Source organism: Leucopleurus acutus (assembly GCF_964270905.1).
Source record: "Leucopleurus acutus genome assembly, chromosome: 3".
Taxonomy (NCBI): Eukaryota; Metazoa; Chordata; class Mammalia; order Artiodactyla; family Delphinidae; genus Leucopleurus; species Leucopleurus acutus.
Window position 1 is genome coordinate 57310441 of NC_139145.1, and position 25401 is coordinate 57335841.

Below are 25401 nucleotides of genomic sequence, written 5' to 3' on the forward strand. Positions count from 1 at the left end.
AAGACTTAGAGGTCACGCTTTCAAATCCTGGCCCCTTCCTCATTATCTGCTCCAGCATCAGAGTCCTCCCAGTCCTGTATTGACTTGCTTTATCTCCTGGCTGCTGTCCCATCACCATTAGATCCCAGGCATTTGAGCAAAGTACACAACTATCCAGTTCTGGCTGAAAGGAACTGACTCGCCATTCCTTCTCTGTAATTTTGGGCATAGTCTGAGAGGATTTAGAAGGTGTCATTGACTTGGAATTACAGTTCTTTGTTACAAAATGAATTTCCGGACCATGCTGAAGAGACTAGCATTCCCCCTCGCTCTCACACAAGCAGCTTTGTTCCCCTTCAAAGTGTCCCTCTAATTGCACTGTGCATATTCACTTTGGACTCTGCTGCTTCTCAAGGAGGAACCTTATCAAAGAGAACTCAGACTCCCTCTCGTACTAAACATCTGCAGCCTTCGTTTGGAAATTCATCATGGGCTGCATATTCTCCCTTTGACTTATTACATTTTTAATTTCCTAGAGCTACGATACTCTTGTATGCTTTTGTCTTATATGCCCCAACTGGGTCCCTTAAGGCAGGGACCGCCTCTTAGGTTACCGTTGTTTCCAAAGGTAACCGCTTTGTTTCACAGCAGTCTGGCACACGGCCTTGCCTATGTTAGATGGTCAACGACCATGGAAATGATTGAAAACTAACTGATTGAATTTTACATATTACCAAGCACATCTGTTGCTACGTTCAAAGTGAATTCACTCTTCCAGATACATTTGGAAGGGGGGGGGGTGTCACGGGGGGAGAAAACTAACTAAGCATATTGAGCTCCTGAAGCACATGGTGTTGTGTAAAAAACCCTAACATTATGGTTTCGGCTTTAAAAGAGGTAACAATAAAACTTGCTCCCATGAGGTAGGACTAAGCCACTAATCCCCGGTACAGCTGGAAACACAAAAGCTTCTTGAAGTTCAAAGACCCCAACCCACCTGGTTAGACAATAACCAGGCCAAAACCTCCTTTCTCAGCTGCTCTTGTTAGCGTGTGCTCCAACTCTCAAACCGATTCAAGAGAACTCTGGCGATTTTAAAATAAACTTGCCTGAGAAATGGGCCACAGTGTATTTTCCTTCCAAAGAAACAAAGATCCTGGGTGATACTGGCTAGAAAAAGCAGGGTGTTTCCTCTAGTAATAAAGGGGGGTAAGTTCAGTAAACAAAACATTTTAAAACTTATACACCAGGTGCTGATTCACTTTTTGAAATATTGTCAGATTTCTCTCCTCTGTTCCAGAATAACTCTTTCTGGTCTGTTTTTCACTCAACCAATATAGAGAGCCAACTATGCTCTGTAGCTGTCTACTCTGTGCACAGACAAAAACAGACGTGGGCTGTTGGCTTTTTCACACTCAGTTCCTTCAATATCGCAATTTCTCCTGCTCTAATATCAGCCTTTCCATAGAATCTCTAACAGGGTCGCAAGAACCCCCAGGTCCCAAGGCGAGGAGGAATAATACAGTAACCAAAGCACAGAGCCAGGGCAAAGTTCATGTCTATGTTACTCTACGTGATAACCTCACAGGGAAAACGGGGCTGAAGATACTCCCCATCCCGGAGGAAAAGTGCCTGACATTTTTATAAATGTTCCTATCCACAAATATTATTTAACTTTAACCCAGGAGTTGAAAATGGAAATGTCTGCAGGTACAAATAGGTATGGGAACTGGGTCAAGTGAGCAGAGACTCAGAGTCAGGAATAAGAAGGACAAGCGGGGGTTGGGGGGGAAGCTGAGACCACTGAGGGGCCTGGCCTGCCTGGGCACCAGGCAACTGTTCCCACAAAGGGGTGCAGCCCAGTGTCCCTAGTGCTTCTGATCTGTCAAGAGAAGCCAGCTCTAGATTTTTATATGGAATCTCCCAATTAAAAAATACTGACTCCATGTGGTGACCTAAATGGGAAGGAAATCCAAAAACCAGGGGGTATATGTATACATATGGCTGATTTACTTTGCTGGACAGCAGAAACTGACACAGCAGTGTAAAGCAACTATACTCCAATAAAAAAATTAATTAATTAAATAAAATTTAAAAAAAACAAACTGGCTTCAACAAATCCACAAACAATGTAATACAACTGTTAGGAGCCTGGGCTCTAGAACCAGATCAGCTGGGTTTCTGAAGCCCAGTCCTGCCATTTACCTGCACGTGACCTTGGACAACTTACTTAACTTCTTCGTGTCTCATTTTCCTCACCTGAAAAACAGGTATCAGTGCTTATTTCATAAGGCTAGTGTGAGGAATAAAGGCTCTATATCAATTTTAATACATAATTTGATATATAAATACGTAGATTATATATATAAATTTATGTATGTATAAATATATAACATATATGTGATTAAAACAGCGCCTGGCCCATAGCAAACACCATACAAGTTTTAGCTAGTACCACTATTACTTTGGCAAACACCGTGTAGAACAAACAAGAAACTTCTCTCAAGAAGTTCCTGTAAGGACTTCCCTGGTGGCACAGTGCTTGAGAGTCCACCTGCCAATGCAGGAAACACGGGTTCGAGCCCTGATCCGGGAGGATCCCATATGCCCTGGAGCAACTAAGCCCATGAGCCACAACTATTGAGCCTGCAAGCCGCAACTACTGAGCCTGTGCACCACAACTACTGAAGCCTGCATGCCTAGAGCCCATGCTCTGCAACAAGAGAAGCCACCGCAGTGAGAAGCCCACGCACCGCAAGGAAGAGTAGCCCCCACTTGCCACAACTAGAGAAAGCCCACGCACAACAACGAAGACCCAGTGCAGCCTAAATAAATAAATAAAAGTTCCTGTATAGGCCAACACTTTGATACCTTAGTCTCATTAGCCCCTAATGCATTCATGGGGCCACAGACCTCAGCCTCCTACAGTTGTGAAGGTTTGGTGAGAAGGTGCTCTCTGCTTCCACCTGCCAGCCATCCCCAGAGACTCAGGGACACCATGCAGCTAGACCCATGGAGGATTCTGGGCGCTGCATGTTAATGCACATCAGTTACCTCTCCGTGTTGGTCCCCTCACTCCCCAGGGGTGAGAGTGGGCTGGTGATCACTCTGCTAGGCAGACAGAACAGCTGAGGATGCCTCCTCAGACAGCACCTTCAGTCACAGAGATGTTCCGGGCACAAAGCCCACTGGAAAGCTTGGTCCTGCCTGGCAATTCATGGAGCTTTTAGCACAAGGCTAGTGCACTGGTCCTTCCGCCATATTTTTATGATGGATCATCACCGTGGGGACTACCAGGCACATATCAGCAGTCCTGGCTTCCTGGATCACTGCAGTATTGCAAAGAGGTTTTCCAAGCCCCTTGCCTATAAATGTTTTTCACCAGCCCAGGCAATTCTCTCACTCCTCACACTGAAAAGTGTTTTCTCCAGGCCTTCCTACAATTCTTACTGAGCTAACAGTGATGTATCTGCTAGCACTTAACAACAGAAGGCTTAGTTTAAAAAAAAAGGAGGGGGATGGGGAGTGGGAGGAGATAGTAATTTGAAGTCGTTTCTTCAACCCATATTAAAAATCGTCCTTTTCTTCCTTTGATTTCCTTTAATCTAGTCTCATTCCTTTCACGTGCTGTGTTTTCCTTCACAATAGTAACAACAAAAGCTAACATTTACTAAGCACCACACTCATTTCAGACCCTCACATCCAAGCCTCACAAGAACCCCAGGACACAAATACCACCAGGATCCTAATGTTACAGATGAGGAAACCCAACTCACAGCCTATAAGAATCTTGGCCAAGGTCAGGCAGCTAGTAGGTGGTAAAGCAAGAGGTCAAAAAACAGGTTTGTGGGCTTCCCTGGTGGCGCAGTGGTTGAGAGTCCGCCTGCCGATGCAGGGGACACGGGTTCGTGCCCCGGTCCGGGAAGATCCCACGTGCCGCGGGGCGGCTGGGCCCGTGAGCCATGGCCACTGAGCCTGCGCGTCCAGAGCCTGTGCTCCACAACGGGAGAGGCCACAGCAGTGAGAGGCCCCCGTACTGCAAAAAAAAAAAAAAAAAAAACAGGTTTGTGACTGCAAAGCCCTGTGCTTACCCACCTGAAGAAAGAAGATCATCCTATTTCAGTCACGTGGTAGCTGAGCTTTCCTAGGAGTAGGAGAACAAAGACACACTCTACACTCAGACACTAACTTGGATATAGCAGCCACCCTTCCAGGCCTTCACCTCCCCACTCCACCTCACCCAAAAGATATCTGAAGATAAAAATCAGTTCAGGGCTTCCCTGGTGGCGCAGTCGTTAAGAATCTGCCTGCCAATGCTGGGGACACGGGTTCGAGCCCTGGTCGGGGAAGATCCCACATGCCGTGGAGCAAATAAGCCCGTGCGCCCCAACTACTGAGCCTGTGCTCTAGAGCCCGCAAGCCAGAACTACTGAAGCCCATGCGCCTAGAGCCCGTGCTCTGCAACAAGAGAAGCCACCGCAATGAGAAGCCCGGGCACCACAACTGAAGAGTAACCCAGCTCACCACAACTAGAGAAAGCCCACGCACAGCAACGAAGACCCAATGCAACCAAAAAGAAAGAAAGAAAAGAGGGAAGGAGGAAGGAAGGAAAGAAGAAAGAAAGAAAAAGAAAATCAGTTCATAAGGTAAAAGTGGCTTGCATTATAGGCAGATGCTACATAAACCTAAAATGTTAATGTTATTTGGAGGTACCTGAAATAAGTTCCTAATAATAAGTCTCACTGGTCAGGCATATGTTTTTAAATCTGTTTGGGTTTTTTAATTACTAAAGCAAAAACATGCTCATAACAAATTCAAATAATACTGAGGCATATAAAGTTTTTTAATAAAGGGACAAAGTGAGAAAGAAAAGAACTCTTCCCCACCATGTTCCAACTCCTTGAGTATCTTTCAGGATTTTTCCAAGAACATACTAACATAGTATACATATAGATCTATGTGCATATACAGTTTTCTTTTTCAAACTCAGGATCATATTCCATAGTTTTGAAGTTTTTATTCAATACTGTATTTATTTACATATCTCCATGACAGTTTGTACCAAACTACCTCAGTGTTTTTAATCAACACAACTGCCTTATGTGCAAGAACTGAAATTTAATCAGTTACTTGAAGAACATTTGGGTTATTACTATTTTGGGTGTTAAAATAGTCATGTACATCTTAAGAACCTTTAGTTGACAGTATGTGTCCCAGTGACCCATCAGCTGATTAGGGTTACGATGTTTGGTACTGTTGCTAAAATGGAGCATACCTTCAGTTGAAGAAAAGATCCAACTCATAAATAAAACCATCCCAGCTGCTGAGATTACTAGCTTTTCAACAGTAAAACATATAACTGAACACCAAATCATTCATTCATTCAATTATACATTCAAGTACTTGTGGTCTACCAAGCTCTATGTTAAGCCCAAAAGGTTAAACAAAAGACCAAGCCTCACTTCCTGCCCTTGAGGAACTAAGAATTCAATGGGCAGACATACTCATCAATGCATTCTGCATTAAGTTTAAGAGCTCTTCTAGGTTAAAGTAAAGGAGCATCTAACTCTGGAGGAGATGGAGGTGCCTGAGAAGAAACAGCTAAGAAGTACCTTCAGTAGGCGTTTGCTGGGAAAAGAAATCCAGAATAAAGGACAGGGCAACCTTATTTTACAAAATCTTGTAAAAGCACCCAGCGTGTTCGGAGAACTCAGAGCATTCTGAGAGCTTCTAGAAGGGAAATGCCAGGAGAGCAGGATGGAAAGAGAGATGGAAATTGAGATTGAAGGGCCTTGCCTATGAAGTTTAGAAATTTGGATTTGAGGTTGTCAGAGGGGAAATACCACTCCAGGAGCATTTTGCATCTACCACAATTTGTTTACGCATCCATCTGTAAATGGACTTGTGTTGTTTCTGGGTTTTGACTATTACAAATAAAGGTGCTATGAATATTCACACATCAGTCATCCTGCTTCCTTTCTTTTCTCTTGGGTAAATAACTAGGAGTGGAATGGCTAGATGACAAAGGAGGTGTGTGCTTAACTTTTTAAGAAATAGCCAGACTGTTTTCCAAAGTGGCCATACTATTTTACATTCCCACCAGCAGTGTAGCAGAGTTCCAGTACTCACATCCTTGCCAACACTTAGTATGGTCAGTCTTTCCAATTTTAGCCATTTCAATAGGTACTAGTGCTATCTCATTGTGGTTTTAATTTGCATTTCCCTAATGACTAATGATGCTGAACATCTTTTCATCTGTTTATTTGTTATCCATATACCTTCTTTGATGAAGTGTCTTTTCACATCGTTTCCTCATTTTTTTAATCGAGTTGTTTTATTACTCAGTTTTAAGAGTTCTTTATATAAATCCTAGATACAAACCCCTTATCAGAAAAATGCTTTGCAAATATTTTCTCCCAGTCTGTGGCTTATCTTTTCATTCTCTTAACAGTATCTTTTGAAGAGCAAAAGTTTTCAGTTTTGATGTAGTCAAATTCATCCATTTTTTGTTTGATGGGTCATGCTTTTAGTGTCATAGCTAAGAAATTTTTGCCTAAGCAAAGATCACAAAGATTTTTCTCCTATGTTTTCTTCTAGAAGTACTATAGTTTAGGTTTTAGATTTAGGCTTACGGTCCATCTCCAGGGGGGCAATCTGAACACCTGTGGGGGTACTGTTATTTGTCATAGTGACTGGAGGGAGGGGTTCAACCAGCAATTGGTGGGCAGGGATGCTCGAGGTCTTACAATGCACAGGAAACATACATACCATGCCCCACAGGACTTTCAAATGTCCTGCCAGACATTCATGTGGACCAACTGCTTATGGTCACATGGATATCTATTTAGCTCTTATTTCAAAGTACTAAAAACTTTATGGAAAGTTTCAAAAATCATAGTCAAATCTTTCTTTCTCTTAAATCTAAAGTTTTTCCTTAAAAGCAGCCATTTCATCATGTCTTCTAGTACATTTGTGCCTGTGCATTTATATATCGAATTATGTATTTTATTATAAACTAATTTCTTTCATTTCTTCTTTTTAATTCAATTATGGCATTACTCTTTTATCTTGTGTGTGTAGCTGGTAATGTTATCATACATTAGCAACATAAAGAGATTAAAGACACTGAACTGAGTGAAGAATCAGAATGACACCTACAGCAATACCACTTAGATATTAAAATATCACAATTAGATAATTAAAGGTTTTAGAAACTTGCCCATAAATTAACTATACAAATTTTCTAAAAATGCATAGAAAAGGCTACACCTTATACACACAGTGGCCTAAGGAAAGCAGGAAATGGAAGCAGGGCAGGAGGAGGAACGGGAAACAACAGCATCACAGGAGGGGCAGGCGCCTTGCACAGACGATGACAAGGCTGTACCATACACGGAGAGGTACACTTCATTCAGTGTCCTGCCCCTGAGGACCAGTCAAAAAACAAAATAACATTTTAAAATATTAAGTTGTCCGGGGCCCCTGCCTACCCTAAGGCTCATTTATAGTTACACACCTAAGAAGATGAAAGATGCAGATGGCCTCATGGACGGCGCAGGAGAGCCGAGCATTGCTCCTGCAACATTCCAGCGTCACCACGAAGGGCGGGGTCCCAAACCACTAACATGACACTGATTCTGGTGTGAGGGTCCTCAGAGGCAGTATAGAGGGGGCTGTAAACTGCTAGAGATAAAGATATGTGCAGGGAGAGAGGCAGAGAGGAAAGAAACTTGTCCACATACAGGAATAAGGCAAAAATGTCCACTCAGCACTTCTATTCAACACTGTCCTAGAATCCTAGCCAGGGCAATAAAGCCAGAAAAATAATGCCATTTACAACAGCATTCTAAAAACTTAAAATGCTTACAGATAAATTTAACAAAAGACAGGCATGGCCTGTACACTGAAAACTACAAACCACTGCCGGGAGAAAAAAAGACGAAATTTAACAGAGAGGTCTATCATGTTCACAGATTTGAAGACTCACTATTTTTAAATAATTCATCTGTATGGATTTATTAATTCATTTGAATATGTTTTAACATCTCCTATGTCCCAGACACTGTTCTAAATGCCAAAGACATAGCAGTGAGGAAGATTAAAAAACAAAATCCCTGCCCCATAGGGCTTACATTTTAATCAGGAAAGACCAAATAAACAAAATATGTACTTCATATGGTGATAAGTGCTAGGGAGGAAAACAATGCCGGGCAAGGGGATAAGGAATGACCCAGGAGAAAGGAACTGAAAACTCAGATGGGGTGGAGCCGTCTTAAAGACCTGATAAAAGTGTGGAAGGGAGGCTTATCACGCCTAGCGGGAAAAGTACTCTAGGCAGAGGAAATAACAAAAATTCTTTAAGATGGGGACAAGCCTAGAATGTTCTGAGAACAACAAGGAGAGCAGGGAGAGCAGGGGGAGGGTAATAGTAGATGAGATCAGAGAAAGAGCAGATGGCCAGTTCCGGTAGGGCTTTGTAGGCCGCTGTCATTTTAACAGACTTTGGCTTTTATTCCGGGTGACATGTGCAGCCATTGAAGGATTCTGAGCAGAGTGGCATGACCATGACCTGATTATACTTCAGAAGGATCCTTCTGGCTGCATGTGGAGCATGGTAGGGTCGGGAACAGAAGCACAGTTAAGAGCTGATCACAGTATTCTAGGCAAGAGGCAGCGGTGGCTTAAAGCCAGCGTGGTGATGGAGGTGCAAAGCACAGAACTGCCTCCAGATAAACAAGGCAGAGTGGACAGGGTCTGCTGAAGCACTCAGTGTCGGTGGAGGCGGAGAGAGGGGTCAAGGTTGACTCTCAGGGTTGTGGCTTGAGGACACTGTGGAATAGTTACTTCCCAGGGTCGGGGAAGACTGTAGGAAGAACAAAATTGTAGGGAGGAGCAGACCAAACTGCTGCTTGTTAATTTTAAGATGCCCGTTGGATATCTGAGTGGGGATGCTAAGTGGGTAGTTGGATAATATGAGTCTGACACTGAGGAGTCAGGTCAGAGCTGGAGAGGGTCCACTGAGAGAGGGTATTTAAAGCCAGCGTTGAAGGTCACCAAGAGAGTGAGGGTAGGTAGAAGAGGTCCAAGACAAAACCCTGGGACAGCTCAACAGGTGAGGCCTGAAGAAGAGGATCAAGGAGGCAGTCTGAGAAGGAGTTGCTAGGTGGCAAGAAGAACACCGGCAGTGTGTGGTGTCCTGGGAGCCACGTGGAAAAACTGTTTCAAAGAGAAGGAAATGATCAATCATGCCCAACACTGCTCACAGGTCAAACATTAATTCATTTATTTTGGGCTGTGTTGGGTCTTCATTGCTGCACGCGGGCTTTCTCTAGTTGCGGTGAGCGGGGGCTACTCTTCATTGCAGTGCGCGGGCTTCTCATTACAGTAGCTTCTCTTGTTGCAGGGAGCAGGCACTAGGCGCGCGGGCTCTAGGCACTCGGGCTCAGTAGTTGTGGCTCACGGGTGCTAGAGCTCAGGCTAAGGAGTTGTGGTGCACAGGCTTAGTTGCCCCGTGGCATGTGGGATCTTCCCGGACCAGGGCTCGAACCCGTGTCCCCTGCATTGGCAGGCGAATTCTTAACCACTGAGCTACCAAGGAAGTCCTCACAGGTCAAACGACAATGTTGGAGAAGTGACTGTTGGATTGGACAACAGATGCTAGAAGGGTGGGCAGCCAGGCTATTTGGGGAGCTGTACGGCACCGACAAGGTAGGCAGAGCTCTCTCGCTGCCCCCAGGAAGCTTCCATCCTCCCTCCCCGGCTTCTCTCTCACCACCCCGTCTCTGCACATGCTGTGCCCTTGATCTCAGTTCCCCAGGGAAGCTCTCCCAACCAGGCTAGATGCCCCACTGTAGACTCTCATGGTAGCAGGCACCCATCTAGGTCCCGGGGAATTTTCCTTTGGTGTGTTTGACAGTGTGAGAAGTGTCTTCACGCCTACACTCCAGGGATAGGGACCGTGCCCCTTCACTCAAGAAACTGCACCTCGCGCAGGGCCTGGCACAGAACAAGCCCTCAACAAACAAGTAGGAGACCAGGGAAGGGGAGACGTAACAGGCACTAGTGTGATCAGGCAGAGCCGTAAAAGCGGTGAGGTGAGACGCGCATCCAACTCAGAAGGGGGAATGGGATTGGGCTTCCAAGGGTAGACAGGAGAAGGCAGTGTAAGGATAGAAAAAGCCTTCCTCCAAAATGCAGAGCTGGACTGGGTCAGGCATCAGAGACCACTCTAAGAGAGCTGACTACCATGACTGGAGGAAACAGCAGAAGGCTCTGAAATCCTCTCTACACAGTTTAGACTCTTGTTTTTGACAGAGAAGACAGCATAGGTGAACTCTGCGATCAGAGGCTGGGAAGCCCATTTGGCCATCGTGGCAGTAAGACAAATGTTAGGCTGCCCCAAACATATCAAGGAAAGAGAGGTTTTGTTTGGGGGTGGAAATTCATCATCTACTGCTGCAAATTAAAAACCCCTGAAAAGAGTAAACGTTCACCCTTGAAGCAAGGATAATAACCTTATCCAGTGCCTATCACGTGCTGTAGGGAGTTATCTCATTTAATCCTCAACTCCCTGACTGCCCCATGTGAGATCACTCTCTCCTATCACCCCGGTTATTCCCTTCAAAGAATTTTATCACCATCCATAGTTATCTTGTTTGCATGTTTCTTTCCTGCTTATCATCTGCCCTCCACGTGCAATTTAAGCTCCTCCAGGCAGGAACACTGTCTGACTGCACCCCTCTGCTATCACAGCACCGGGCACGATGCGCAACAAATGTTCACCAAGAGAATGAAAAAGCTTTGTGGAAGTGCTGCTACCTATCTGTCCTACAGATGAGGATTCCTGCCCTTTCATTTTTTTTCTACTTTAGCATTTAAGGTATTTGTATGTTTATACTGAGGTAGCTCTACACAACCTCACTGCTTTTCTACTAGCAGCAAGGCTGGTCTCAGCCCCAGCTCCTCTCTCCAAACAGCAAAATCTGTCCCTTCCCTATTTAAAATTCAAGCACCCACCCCCTGACTATGTGAACAAGCCCCTGCTCCCTCTCCCCTCCCTGTCTCAGCCTCCCTTGTTTCTACAGAGATGAGCTTCCCTTGGGTGTGCCCAGCTAAACCACTCAACTGCCCTTCTTTGTCAAGTCTTCCATGCCCCCTGTGTTAGTTCCCCAGGGACTAACATAACCAAGTACTGCCAACTGGGGGCGCTTAAAACAACAAATATATTCTCACAGTTCTGGAGGCTAGAAGTCCAAGTCAAGGCGTCAGTAGAGCCATATGCTCCCTGAAGGATCTAGGGAAGAAACTCTCCCATGTCTTTCTCCCTGCTTCTGGTGTCCTGCCAACAACCCTTGACGTGTCTTAGCTTGCAGCTAGATAACTCCTATCTCTGCCCCCATCTTCACGTGGCCTTCTTACTGCCTCTCCATTTCCTCTTCTTCTAAGGACACGAGTCACATGGGATTAGGGGCCCAACCTACTCCAATATGACCTCATCTTTTTTTTCTCTTTTTTAATTTTTATGGGGGTATAGTTGATTTACAATGTTGTGTTAGTTTCAGGTGTACAGCAAGGTGAATCAGTTATACATATACATATATCCACTCTTTTTTAGATTCTTTTCCCATATAGGCCATTACAGAGTATGGAGTAGAGTTCCCTGTGCTATACAGTAGGTCCTTATTAGCTATCTATTTTATAGAATGACCTCATCTTAACCAGTTACATTTGCAATGACTCTACTTCCAAGTGAGGTCACATTCTGAGGTACTGGGGGTTAAGACTCCCTGATATTTTGGAGGGGCATAATGTAATACCTAACTCCCCACAGAAAGGGCTGGACCTTCCTCTAGCTGCCCGCAACCTGTACCTCACTTAGTGCAATTATCACACTGCGTTCTAATTATTTTTTAGTGAATTCTCTCCTTTTTCAACAGGGATGACAAAGAGACTTTACCACCTGTGCCAACTCAAATATGTAAGTAGTGAAAAACTTCTTCGACAGACGAGCTGTCTGTCACAGGTGAAGGAATAAGGCAGGGGCAGAACATGTGGGCTCAAATGGGCATGTGACACACAGGGGGCTCTTGGGACAATATAAGCCTGTGATAAAGCAAACTAATACAGTCAAGTTGGGATGAGACTTGGGATGAACCTGTTTCTATCAGGTTTCCTGGGGCTGCTGATGCGACTGGACCATGGACCATCCCTGAGGGCAGAGACCGAGTCTTACTCATGTTTGTATTATATATTGCATGGTCCAAGGTTGGAAGAATGAGTGAATACTAAAATGCTGCAAACTACTTGAAAAACTAGGGCAGCTGAACTCCTGCTATTTCCCTCATTTAGCTGCTCTTCAGAAAGAAACCTCTTTGGCAGGCACCTGCCACCTGTTGGCCTGGAATGTTCTCCCGGTAGCTCGCCCCTAGGTTTAGGGAAGGTAGCTGTTCACCCCTGCATACCAGAGGTCTCAACCTCAGACTGGGCTTTGTGGAGCTAAGGAAATGCAGATCCAAGGGGAGAGCAAGTTAATCCCCTCTCCCTTCCGTCCTCTCAGCCTGGAGAGGCTTCCCGTGAGGAAATCCCATCTCTCTGCGTGCCTCAGAGGACGGCAAGGGACGGGACTCAGCACAGAACGAGGTTAGGGTGGCGATGCCCTTTAGCAATCCTCACTTAACTGGCAGACCAGCTCTCGCCGCTGTCTCAGACGGCGCTCCTCTAAGTTACCACCCTCCACCCCGGCCCTGCCAGGTGCAGCCCCTGGACTGGGATCTGTCTTCCACCGAGAGTGGTCAGAAGCTTCGGCAAGCAAGGATTTGGTCCCAGCCGCTCAGGAGGTCCATGTAGGCCACCAGATGCTCTTCCACACCTACACGCACACACAATGGACAGGTCAGCTGAGAGTGGCAGGCACATCTGGGATTCCTGAAGTGGGGGGGAGTGAGGGTCTGGAACAAACCTGCTCTGCACTCCCACGGCTCCATGCGCAAAATCCAGTAATGGTCCGGGCAGAGCTGTTTCAGAGGTCAACTAGAGGGCACCCTGATTTCTCCAAGAAACACAGGTGTTCAATCCCACACGTCAGCCTTGCTTTTGCTGACAGGCCATGACTGTGGCTGGGAAGGCAGGGGAAGGGGGTGGCTTTTGTCTGTTCTGGGTGTGACAAAAGTCACTTAAAAGGCAGCTAAAGCTCTGAATGCAGGTTGAAGAGAAGGCAGTAAAGAGAGGGCCTGACGGGGGTGCGGGTGACCATCTCTTCCTACTGACAGGACTTCAGCAAAATGTGATTTCCTGGGTCTCTTCCCTACACAAATGGCTTTTTCTCTTTACTGCAGTCCCGGCCGCTGGCTGAGCGGCACGGGGTGGGTGGATGGCAGAAGCAACGGGAGGGTGGAGAAACCCAGGAGGCTCAGCCCCTGACCGCCCAGGCTCCCCTGGCACCTCCAGAAAGGAGTGGAGCCCACGGAGAGCCAGGTGGCTGGAAGCCAGCGAACGCGGAAACCAGCAACCCGAGGAGAGCTGCGAAAGGTAACCTAGAAAATGAGAGGGTTTATGGGAGAATTCGGCCTGTAACCCTAGGGGATGGGCCAACACAGGACACAGTAGATGCGCCCCTATGCCAGCCTTACTGCTCTGTTAAGTGAGGAGTGAGGCTAAACGCCCCACTCCAGGTCCTCTCCAGCTCCAGCTCTGGAGTGAGGGGCAACGTCTGTGGTGTGTACCCGTGTGTGTGCACGCACACGCATGGATGCATATAAACACACACCTACTTATACTCAGAGCCTCGCCCTGAACGGCAACAAACCAGGAGAGATGCTGGGAAATATGGGGGCTCAGTGTAGATCTTAGAATCGGAGGGCTGAAGTCCCAGCGCTGACGCTCACTATAGCTGTGTGACCTCATTCAAGTGACTGAACCTCTCGACTTCCACCCATTACCTGTTGAGTCGAGCTAATAACAGTGTTCACCTTTCTGAGGCAGGAGAGAAACTCAAGCCTCTCCACTTGGAGATTCTATATTTAACAAAAAGTACTGCACTAGGTTATCAGGTATGATGCATTTTAAGTATTTATTTTTAAAAAATTTTTAGGGCTTCCCTGGTGGCGCAGTGGTTGAGAGTCCGCCTGCTGATGCAGGGGACATGGGTTCGTGCCCCGGTCCGGGAAGATCCCACATGCTGCGGAGCGGCTGGGCCCGTGAGCCATGGCCGCTGAGCCTGCACGTCCAGAGCCTGTGCTCCACAACTGGAGAGGCCACAACAGTGAGAGGCCCGCGTACCGCAAAAAAAAAAAAAAAAAAAAAAAAAATTTTTAACATTAATAACAAATGTAGAACCTGACCTAATAGGAAAGTCAATTTTCTGGTTTTGACAGTCTACTATGGTTACAGAAGGTATTATTGGGGGAAGCAAGGAGAAGGGTACACAGCAATTCTCTGTACTATTCTGCAACCTCCTCTGAGTCAAACTATTTCAAAATAACAAGTTGTTTTAAAAATTAACACACACAGGGGCTTCCCTGGTGGCGCAGTGGTTGAGAGTCCACCTGCTGATGCAGGGGACATGGGTTCGTGCCCCTGTCCAGGAGGATCCCACGTGCCGCGGAGCGGCTGGGCCCGTGAGCCATGGCCACTGAGCCTGCGCGTCCAGAGCCTGTGCTCCGCAACGGGAGAGGCCACAACAGTGAGAGGCCCGCGTACCGCCAAAAAAAAAAAAAAAAAAAAATTAACACACACAAAAATATTACTGCATCTATAATGTTATTTGAAAATAAAGTCAAAAATCTAAATTTGAGGTTTTATGTAAATGAGATACCCTGGAAAGTCTACCCCGATCCTCCCTAACTTGTTATTCTGCCAGAAGCCCTAGTTACTATGAAGATTAAATTAGATAATATGTATACAGCTCTTAGCATAGCGCCAGGCTCAGAGCCTCAATGTTTGCTATTTTTTAATGCAGTTATAATTATTACCCAAGATGGCCACAGAGGAAACCAGAATTTCATTTTCAGCATGTATAGATCACACCACAGCCATTTTGAATAATGCTCTAGACGTAAGACTACTGACACAAAAATGGGTTCATAATATGTTAAGCGAAAAAAAGCAGGTTACAAGTCAGTATGGATAGTTTTACCCTATTCTTTTTAAAGATAGTGTAGTGAGTAGCTAAAAGCATAGGTTATGGAACCAGGTTGCCTGGGTTCAAATCTCAGCTTAGTATCTTAAGCAAGGTATTTAACCATTCTGGGCCTCAGCTTTTTCATCTGTACAATAGGTTTAATCATAAAACCAACCATTGGATTGTTGAGTGATTATATCAGTGCACACATGTAAAGTGCTGGCAAATAATAACGTTCAAGTGTTAGCCATCATCAATTAGATTTTATTTCACATTAATTTATAGTCATTAGGAAAGCATCTGGAAGCACATACAAACACCAAAAGCGGCAGCAGCCATCATCCTGAATAATAGGATTTTTTTTTAATGGAAGTATAGTTGATTTACAGTGTTTCAGGTATACGGCCAAGTGATTCAGTTATACATAGATCTATCTATTCTTTTTCAGATTCGTTTCCATTATAGGTTATTACAAGATATTTAATATATTGATATTTCCCTGTGCTATACAGTACGTCCTTGTTCTTTAGCTATTTTATATATAACACTGAATGATAAGACTTTTAGCTTATTTTTGCTGATATTCTCATTTTCCCACAATTAATACAGGTTAAAAATAAATCTAAAGTTCTTAGGTTAAAAAATGCTTTACAAAAAACTTGGAGAAAGAGTCCGTAACAAAAACAAAACAGCAGATCCTACCCTCATCCAAGGGAAGTCTGAGTTTTGTTAGTGTCTCAAAGTAGCTAGTCGGGAGTGTCCCCAAGCACATGGCTCTCAAAAATGTTGCAGAACACACCCATGTGGGTCAAAAACATAATGGAGATGTATTTCTACCCACACACGTAATCCCATGTCCAAATATTCCTCACACACATGTACATATTACCAAAGAGAGGAGATTATAAATGCAAGTTACATCTAGTCATGGAAAGGGCCTTGGCAAGCAGCAACCAGAGGCACAAAGAACATTCTGTAGGTTCCCGGCGCTACGGTTCCTACGCAGGTCCTAACCCTCAACACTCAGCGTTGACCAGCACTTGCCTGCCTTCCAGAACGGCTACCTTCTCCCAACGCCACCACTTCCCTCAGCGGTACTGGCCATAGGGGACCACACTGAAGGACCACGACAAGCCAAGCCAACATCCAGAGGCGGCCGGGCATCCCGCCCCGCATCCCGCCCCCACCTCCCTGAGGCCCGCAGGGGCAGCAGGCAGTGGCGGGGCGTGGGGGTGGGGCGGGGTCGTCTCACTGCCCTGGACCCGCCTCCCTCCACGGGCAGGGCCCCAGGCGAGCCGCTGCTGGAGAGCTGCCTCTGATCCACCGGGTTTCGTTACATGAAAATAAAACACCGGCCTGTTCTGGGCCTGCCCAGCACATTAGTGGGAGGAAGCTATAAAAGCTGCCAACATGTGTTACCTCAAGCATGTTCCTTCTCAAATACGCCAGGAGCGAGGCACGGTCTTTCCTCTCCTCCCCGCCTTCCATCTTTTCGGAAAAGGCTTTCTGTGTCCCGTTTATTGACATCCTGGCCTCTTGGCTGGTCCAGCTGCACCAGAGCCATTCGCCCTCCTCGCCATCAAAGTGCCCCCGTTCCGACCCACTGCCTGTAATGCACGCTTCCAGACCACACGGCCCCACTGGCTGCTCGAAGTCTGGCTCTGAAACCAAATAAAAAGCTTTTCACTTAAACTCCAGTTTACGTGCAGCAGCTCAAAAGCCTTATTTTCACGTCTTACGCAGCTCCCACCTGAATAAATTTGCTCTAAGTGCCACTTTTCCATTTGTGGATTATGTAGCAGCGAGGAGGGCTAAGGGACGGCCCCACAGGATGCCACAGGCACACAGGGATGCAAAGTGACCCCTTAGGGACCGAGAACACCGAGGGATGCCAGGACCCACGGCAGTGCACACCACAACCCTGGTAAGGGCAGAAACCACAACTGCTCCTGGCTTTGTCATAGCTGAAAGCATGGCTACTTCAACACAGTCCTGGCTTCAAATCCCAGCTCCGTAGATTCCTAGGTGTGTTTCCTTGGGACACAGGCCAGCCTTGGAGCTTATTTCCTTACCTATAAAATGGGGACATGGGACTTCCCTGGTGGTCCAGTGGCTAAGAATCCGCCTGCCAATGCAGGGGACACAGGTTCGATCCCTGGTCCAGGATGATCCCACATGCCACAGAGCAACTAAGCCCGTATACCACAACTACTGAGCCCGCAAGCCCACAGCTACTGAGCCACAACTACTGACGCCTGCATGCTCTAGGACCTGCAGGCCACAACTACTGAGCCCGCGCACCTAGAGCTCGTGCTCTGCAACAAGAGAAGCCACCGCAATGAGAAGCCCGCGCACTGCAACGATGAGTAGCTCCTGCTCGCCGCAACTAGAGAAAGCAGGCGCGCAGCAACGAAGACCCAGCGCAGCCAAAAATAAGTGAATTAATTAATTTTTAAAAAGAAGGCAATTTAAAAAAAATAAATTGAAAAAAATAAAATAAAATGGGGACAACGCCCCGGGGAGAAGCTACCGGAAAGACTTAATGGGATGATGAAATATGTAAGTTCTTACCATCATGACTGGCACACATAAACCCCCCGAAAGACAGGACCCATTATCACTCAAATTCATTTTTAAATGTGTGAAGCACGTACTTCGTGCTAGGTATAAGCAAAACAGACAATGGTCCCTGGCCTAAAGGGCTCACAGGGTGGGGGTCAAACAGCCAACCCCGTGTGACCACTGTTGCAATGGCTGTGCGCACACACAATGCAGACGGGGAAGGAGAGCTAAACCTGCCTGGGGAAATCTGGAAATAATGATTGTTTAAAACATATTAAAATCATTTAAGGCCTGATGACATCTGGTAGCTTCCACCCTGGCCTCATTTCCCACCTACCCCTCCCCCACCCACACTCCTATGGGCCTTCGCTCTGTATCAGGTTCAGCCCCACCTCGGGGCCTCTGCCTGGGATGAGCCCCCCAGCATTCTCATGATTGGTGCCCTCGCTTCATTAGGGTCTCCGCTCACATGTCACCTTCCTGGTCACCCCAAAAGACTTCTGTCCCCTTACACTGCTGTATTGTTCTGCACTCCCCAATACTGCATTCAAATCTACTTGCCTACGTGTTTATTATCCATCTTCTCCGCTAGAATGTGACCTCCGTGAGGGTGGGGACTTTGTTTTGTTCATCACTGTGACCTCTGAATCTAAAACACTGCTGGAATCAACAAGTTAATAAGCCACAGTCAGAAGCTGGGGGACTCCCCACACGTGAAGCACGAGGCTAAGAGTGTCATGTACGTGAGTATTTAATCCTCACCACATCCTACCGGCCTCTCCTGTTGGACCATCACCAGGAAGAGTGGAGTTGGACAGATCTGGGGGTACTGTACCCAGACCCAGTCTCCCCCATCATCGTTCCAAATTTTAGTGGCTATATTTCTGATATATGGCTCCCAGGGACACATCCCAAGACAAGTAAGGAAAGCCCAAGGCCTCTCCTACATCTGAGAGGCTTGCCTTCCAGAGTCTGCCCTCCGGAAGGATCAAATAGGGCTCAGCAAGCCCCACATAACCACAGCAGCCACCATCTACTGGATGCTTATGTACAGACTTTCTCTCATGTCCTCCCCACACTCTCCTTCGTAGTTATGACCACCTCATTTTAGAGGGGGAACCAAGTGTCAGAGAGGTTAACTCACTTTTCATGCTCACACGGCTAAGAAGTCGCAGAGCTAGGACTCTGAACCCCGGTCTGTCTGATTTCAAAGGCCATGCCATTACCCACTATTTCCCCAGTGCCTCCACACTGCCCATACGGGTTCTCCCCTAGCCTGGGTCAGCCTCCTTCGTCACTGACAGTGCACAGCAGAGCAGAGAGCAAGGGCTCTGGGCCAGACAGACATGGGCTCAAATCCCTGCCTTGCCACTTCTTGTGTGTTTGGGCAGGTAGTCACCCTCTGAGAATCTTGATTTCACCTGCACGGTAGGGTGGGAGATGCCCACCCCAGAGGTGCGAAGAGCAATGGAGACACAGGCCCGCAGGCACGCAGCCAGGCCCGCACAGCCAGTGAGCAGCGGTTCTGGGCAAGCCTCAAGTGGCTGCAGCTGCCCTGCCACTTCCCCCAGCTGGGTCCTGCCCGGTGGCCACCAAGGGCTGGGTCGGAGTCTCCCTGTCCTTCACAGGAGAGCCGCCCCCAGAAGGCAGAAGACAGGCGCTCTGCCAGCACCTAGTAAGTGCCCAATTCACTTTAAATACACGAGCACCAATCTCTCCTTGCACGTCAGCATCCTCTGTGGACAAGTTAACGTGATTTACTAAAGCCTTGGTTTACTTTCCTGTGGAAGAGATGATCATTCACCTGCACCCAATAATTATTCAAAGAGGTGAAGCATGTTAAATGCTTATAGCAGCACCTGACCCATGAGAAACACTCAATAAATGTTAGCTCATGATTGCATCCTATTTCCTAACCCAGGAAACAGCCACTAGAAAGGCAACCAATTTGCTCGACATCTCACAGCTGGTTCAGGGATTTGACACCCCCCCCCCGCCCCCCAGCCTGCCTGACCCCAGGCCACTTCCATGTGGACATTAACACACCCACTCAGTGACCAACACTGGACACTGGAGAGAGAAATGTTATGTTTCAATAAAAAACTACAGCACGCCCTTATGGGTATCCAATTCTGGTCCTGTTCATCGTCTTTGAGCTGCTTTTCCCCTCTTGGTAAATTACATTTTACTTTGTTACCTCCCTGTAAATTGTATTGGATTCTGCCATCCTGCACATCTTCTGTCCTTACCAAATTCTCCATTCTTCTAGTTTCCCATTTTCTCCCACCCTCCTGCCGTGGATTCACTGAGCGCTACAACCTGACTGCCCAGTTCCTTATTGGAAGTACAGGCTGGTCATGACCGACCTTTCCCGCCAAGACCTGAAGAAGCTTGCAAGCTGAAGCTAGACTACGATGTGATAAAAACTTCAAAAGACTCATCACCACGACAGGTCATGAACTCTCTCATTTAAATGCCTGATAGTTCACACCATCCAGCAAACATCCTCCACTGCCACGTCCAACAGATGGTTCAGCGGGTCCTTAGTGAAAAAAAGGTGACTGAATGTGACATGAACTTACATTGTTTAAAAGGAGAAATGTCTCCTCTGTCCTTGAACAAGAGGACAGACTGACAAAGACTCTCTCCTTGACCAAACTGGCGTTAGGCTTCTCTGAGCCCCAAGCCCTCTTCTCAATGAGGCCTTGACCTTGGCCTTCCTTGCCAGGCCTGCACAGCCCAGTCTTAGCAAGAATCCTGCTAAGTCAGTTTAGAGAGAATCCCCTACCTTTGATGTCTCAAGTCCTCGGCCTGCCTTTAGCAAGAATCCTGTTAGATCAGTTTAGCAAGAATCCCCTACCCTTGATGTCACCTCTTAGTAATTTTCCATCCACTGAGGCCCTCACCCTGTTCCTTGGGGGTAAATCCCCACCTGTCTTTGTATCGAGTTGAGCCCCATCTCTCCCCATTACTGCAGTACCCCTATTGCAATAGCCCTGAATAGAATCTTCCTTATCATTTTAACGAGTGTCAGAATAATTTTTTCTTTAACCGCCCTAAGGCTTGCTTCAAGTAGGAGGGCCTCCCCTTCCCTGAAAAGTCTCCAGTCACGTCCCAGTCAAATCCTATCCCGGATCTCCTGAGAGCCACCTCTCTCCCCTGCCCAGCACGAGCAAACCTCTAACAACCACTGCACTGGTTCTCCTGCCACCGCCCTGTGGATCTTTGCTTCTAACAGGCTGGCTGCCAGCCCCCCACTTCTCAACCATCTATTCACGCAGAGAACACGAAAACACTGAAATGTTATTTCCCATCTGGAAATGCCTCAGAGCTAAACATTATGTAGGATGTGATGGTGTTCATCTACCCCAAGCGAGGCTGAGAGAAACACTGAGACAGGAGGAGACTGCTAGCGGGAGGGATGGTGCGTCAGCAGGAGCTAAATTTAGCAAACGAAGCCTCTAACTTCATTCTTTTGTGGGGGGGGGGGGGAGAGCGGCAGGAGAAAAATGTATGCACATATTTAAATGAAAGAACCTTTGAGAGAGAGGGAAAGAGAGTCCACATCCCTCTCGGACCTGCAGAAACGCCTGGAGGGGGAGGCATGCCAGGAGGGGGAGTGCTCTTAGGGGGGCTGCCCCAAGTCAGTGGAAGGGCTCCACCTGCCCAGCCCCGACCCAGGAAACCAAATCCCTTGGGGGAAAGGTCCCTTTGGACCCAGTGAACGCGTGGTTACAAAGGAAGCTGCAGATTGAGAAATTCAAATGGTAACTGCTGGGGGCAAGGGAAGCAGGTGGATTCTGAAAAGCTAGAAGTTCTGGAAAAACCTGTAACACGGCTTTGAACAGATTTTGTTTTTTAGTAGAGTGGCTAGTATAAAAATACGCATCATCTAGGCCCCAAAGCCTCCAGGGAGGAGGGTCTGGAAGCCTTCGAGAAGAGACGTAGACCTCCCAGGCGATGCAAAGCGGTCATCTGAGCACAAGTGCAGAGCCCCTGCTCTGCCTGTAGCCGGCTCTGTGGGGTTGGGCCAGTTACCCCTTTCCAGGCTAAGGGTAACAGTCTTTGAAATAAAGGTAACAGCCCAGCTGCACTCTAGGACATTATAAGATACTCTATTTCTGGATTTGTGTGCAGGGAAGCGGGTGGACATCATCAGATTCCACCATCACCACCGCCAGAATCAAGACTTCTGCCTTGACCTGGATAAAAGATCCATTATTAAGATATCTCACTGCACTCTGAAAAATGTATCAATCCCCACAAAGGGCTAACACTCTCACTGTAAGCAGAGTCATTATAAATCAGTAAGAAAAATACAAGCACCGCAACTGAAAAATGAATGAAGGGCGTGAAGAGCAATTCACAAAAACATACAAATAACTTAATTCTATGGGGAAAAAAAAAGAGCAGCCTTACTGGTAACCAGAAAAGGGCATAATTAAAATAAAAACGAGAAAGCTTTTCCCACATATCAATTAGCAAGTTCCTAAAAACCCAGTAATACCCAGCAAGGGCCAGGGATCAGAGAAATCTGAACCCTGGTGCATCACCAGTAGACGGCAAGGTGGCCTGACTTAACCAGGGGCAACCTGGCCAGAGGAAGACAAAAATTCTTAAGTGGACAGCCCATGTGACCTCATAATCCCACTTCTAAAGCTCTGTCCTACAAAATTATTCAAGGATGTGGACAAAAAAATACATCTAAAGATTTAACCACAATATTTTATAATCCTAAAAAATGGGAAATGACCTTCTGTCCAATAAGAGATACATCTATATGGTGAAATACAACTAAACTAAAAAAATCAGGCTACAAAAACAAAAAGATATAGGAAAATGTTTATGTTACCTATTAAGTGAAAAACAAATTCTAAAGCTATATAGACAGTAGAATCAAAATTTGCATATAAGCCATCGCTAATACACGTAGGCACACAAATAAATACTAGAAGGAAATACAAAAGTATTACCAGGGTTGGGGACTACCCTGGTGGCGCAGTGGATAAGAATCCACCTGCCAATGTAGGGGATACGGGTTCGAGCCCTGGTCCGGGAAGATCCCACAAGCCATGGAGCAACTAAGCCCGTGCACCACAACCACTGAGCCTGCGCTCTAGAGCCCACAAGCCACAACTACTAAGCCCACATGCCACAACTCACCTAGAGCCCGTGCTCCGCAACAAAGAGAAGCCACGGCTCCCCAATGAAGAGTAGCCCCCCGTTTGCCGCAACTAGTGAAGAGCCCGCATGCAGCAACAAAGACCCAATGCAGCCAAAAATAAATAAATAAATTTATTTGTTAAAAAAAGTATTACCAGTGTTATCTCTAGAAGTAGCATGACCATAGGAGGTATTATTTCCTCATGTTTACTTTTCTGTATTTTCAAAATCCTTAAACAAATAAGCAATTCTTTTGTATTTGGAAAAACTGTATATCATTTTTTAAAAGACAGAAAGGAGAAAAGATGTCTTTCCTTCTTTCTAATACGTAAAAGGCATTAAACAACTCCAGCCAGAAAACTGCCACAGGCCCCTTGGTCAGCACACCCTTCAGAAAACTTCCTCAAGCACATCGCCGACCCCTGAGGAACTCTCAGTCCCTGGGCCCTACTTTCATGCTTCCCTCTCGCCCTCCTTTCACCAAAGATCTGTCATCCACAATTCACGCAAAGAAGGTAGATCACAGCCCAAGTCCCTCAGACACCGAGGGTCTGCCTAGTCCTTGTCTCGTCCAGCCTCCTACCTTTAACCAAATGAAGCCACAGAGTGTCAATGGTTTTCATGATTGTTTCAGAGACTGTCAACTCCTTGGAGCCTCTCTCACAAACCCTGAGGAGGGCAAGCAGGCAGGCAGGCAGGCAGCACCCCGGGTTTATGAGAAGGAAAGCAAGGCTCAGGAATTGAGGGCAGGAGCCCAGAGCGGGCTTACAGTCCAGCTCTCTCCAATCCCACTGACTCCAGACCCTCTTCAGCCAGCCAGGGACCCCCAGCTGGTAGGGCATGGGACCCTGGCATCCCCAGCCCCATTTGGCCAGGGGTATACCTGTCTACTGACACTTCAATCTCCCTCATTCACCCCCATCTCAACCCTCTGTCCCTGCTCCTGCTTCCATAATAAAAAGGCTCGGAGAGGGCTTCCCTGGTGGCGCAGTGGTTGAGAGTCCGCCTGCCGATGCAGGGGATGTGGGTTCGTGCCCCAGTCCGGGAAGATCCCACATGCCGCGGAGTGGCTGGGCCCGTGAGCCATGGCCGCTGAGCCTGCGCATCCAGAGCCTGTGCTCCGCAGCGGGAGGGGCCACAACAGTGAGAGGCCCGTGTACCGCAAAAAAAAAAAAAGGCTCGGAGAAATTAGGAGAACCTCCTCTCACAACTCATTAATTTAGTTAACTGTCTAATCTTTTACTATCCTCTCACCTCATAGATCAAGAACTTCTCGTTTTCAATGTATGAGCCAGAACTCAGCTATGATTGATAGAAGCCACCAAAGTCGACATGGCTTAAGTGGAGAAGAGTGGAATTCATTAGCTCATGTTACTGGGTTGTCCAGAGTGCACGTTCGACTTCAGGCACAGCTGGATCTAGGTGCTCAAACATCAGCGCTCTACTTGTCTGTCTTTCTCCATTCAGCAAGCAAGATATTCACCAACAGAATCAATAAATTGCCTTCAGTGGGAGAAATCTTTAAAATAAAAGGATTCACCAACAGGCTCACATTTACATCCTACCAATTCCAGCAAAAGTACATCATCTTCCTCAAGAGCTCTGGCAGAGAAGTGCCAGGAAGGACTCAACTGGCTACATGCAACAGCCCAGTCCTAGGGACACAGGGCAAAGGTCAGTCCCCTCTAGCCACACAGGAAAAGGTGTTCTCTTCCTAGAAGGAAGTGGGAGATGCTGGAAAGGAAACCAACAGAGTTCCACCTTCACAAATCTCTTCCACTTTAAGAACAAGTTAGTTTCTTGGCACAGGTATTCACTGGCAGCAGTAAGCATGGATGACACCATCGAGCTGGGGTTACTTTGCCACCCAGTCAAAATGAATTATTAGCCAACAGTCACAAGAAATGCCCAAATACTACAATGAAAATCTAGGTGAGAAAGTGGTTTTTTTACTCACGTTTACTGAGGTATGACTTACCTACAGTAAGATTCACCCTTTTTAGCAGAGTTCTACCAATGTTAGTGAGTGCACGCAGCTGTGTGACCACCACCACAATCAAGATACAGAACAGGGCTTCCCTGGTGGCGCAGTGGTTGAGAGTCCACCTGCCGATGCAGGGGACACGGGTCCGTGCCCCGGTCCGGGAAGATCCCACATGCCGCGGAGCGCCTGGGCCCGTGAGCCATGGCCGCTGAGCCTGCGCGTCTGGAGCCTGTGCTCCGCAACGGGAGAGGCCACAACAGTGAGAGGCCCCCGTACCGCAAAAAAAACAAAAAACAGAGCAGCCTGGCTGGCAGAGGGGGTGGTGCCGTTGTGGAAAAGGGGCTCTGAGGGACTCACAGCAAGCAAGGGCCATACACCTTGCTGTTACCTTGAGGAGGCGCCTTCCGGGCAGAAGGAACTACCGGAGCAGAGGCCGGAGATCTAAAGGAGCTTGGAGTGTCTGAGGAACAGCAAGCTGCCCTGAGGCTGCAGGGAGCACAGCAAGGGTGGGAGAGGCTGGGGATGAGGTGGGAGAGAAGGGCAGGGCCTCAAACAAAGCAAGGTGATGGCGCCTTTGGGTTTCACCCAAGTGAGA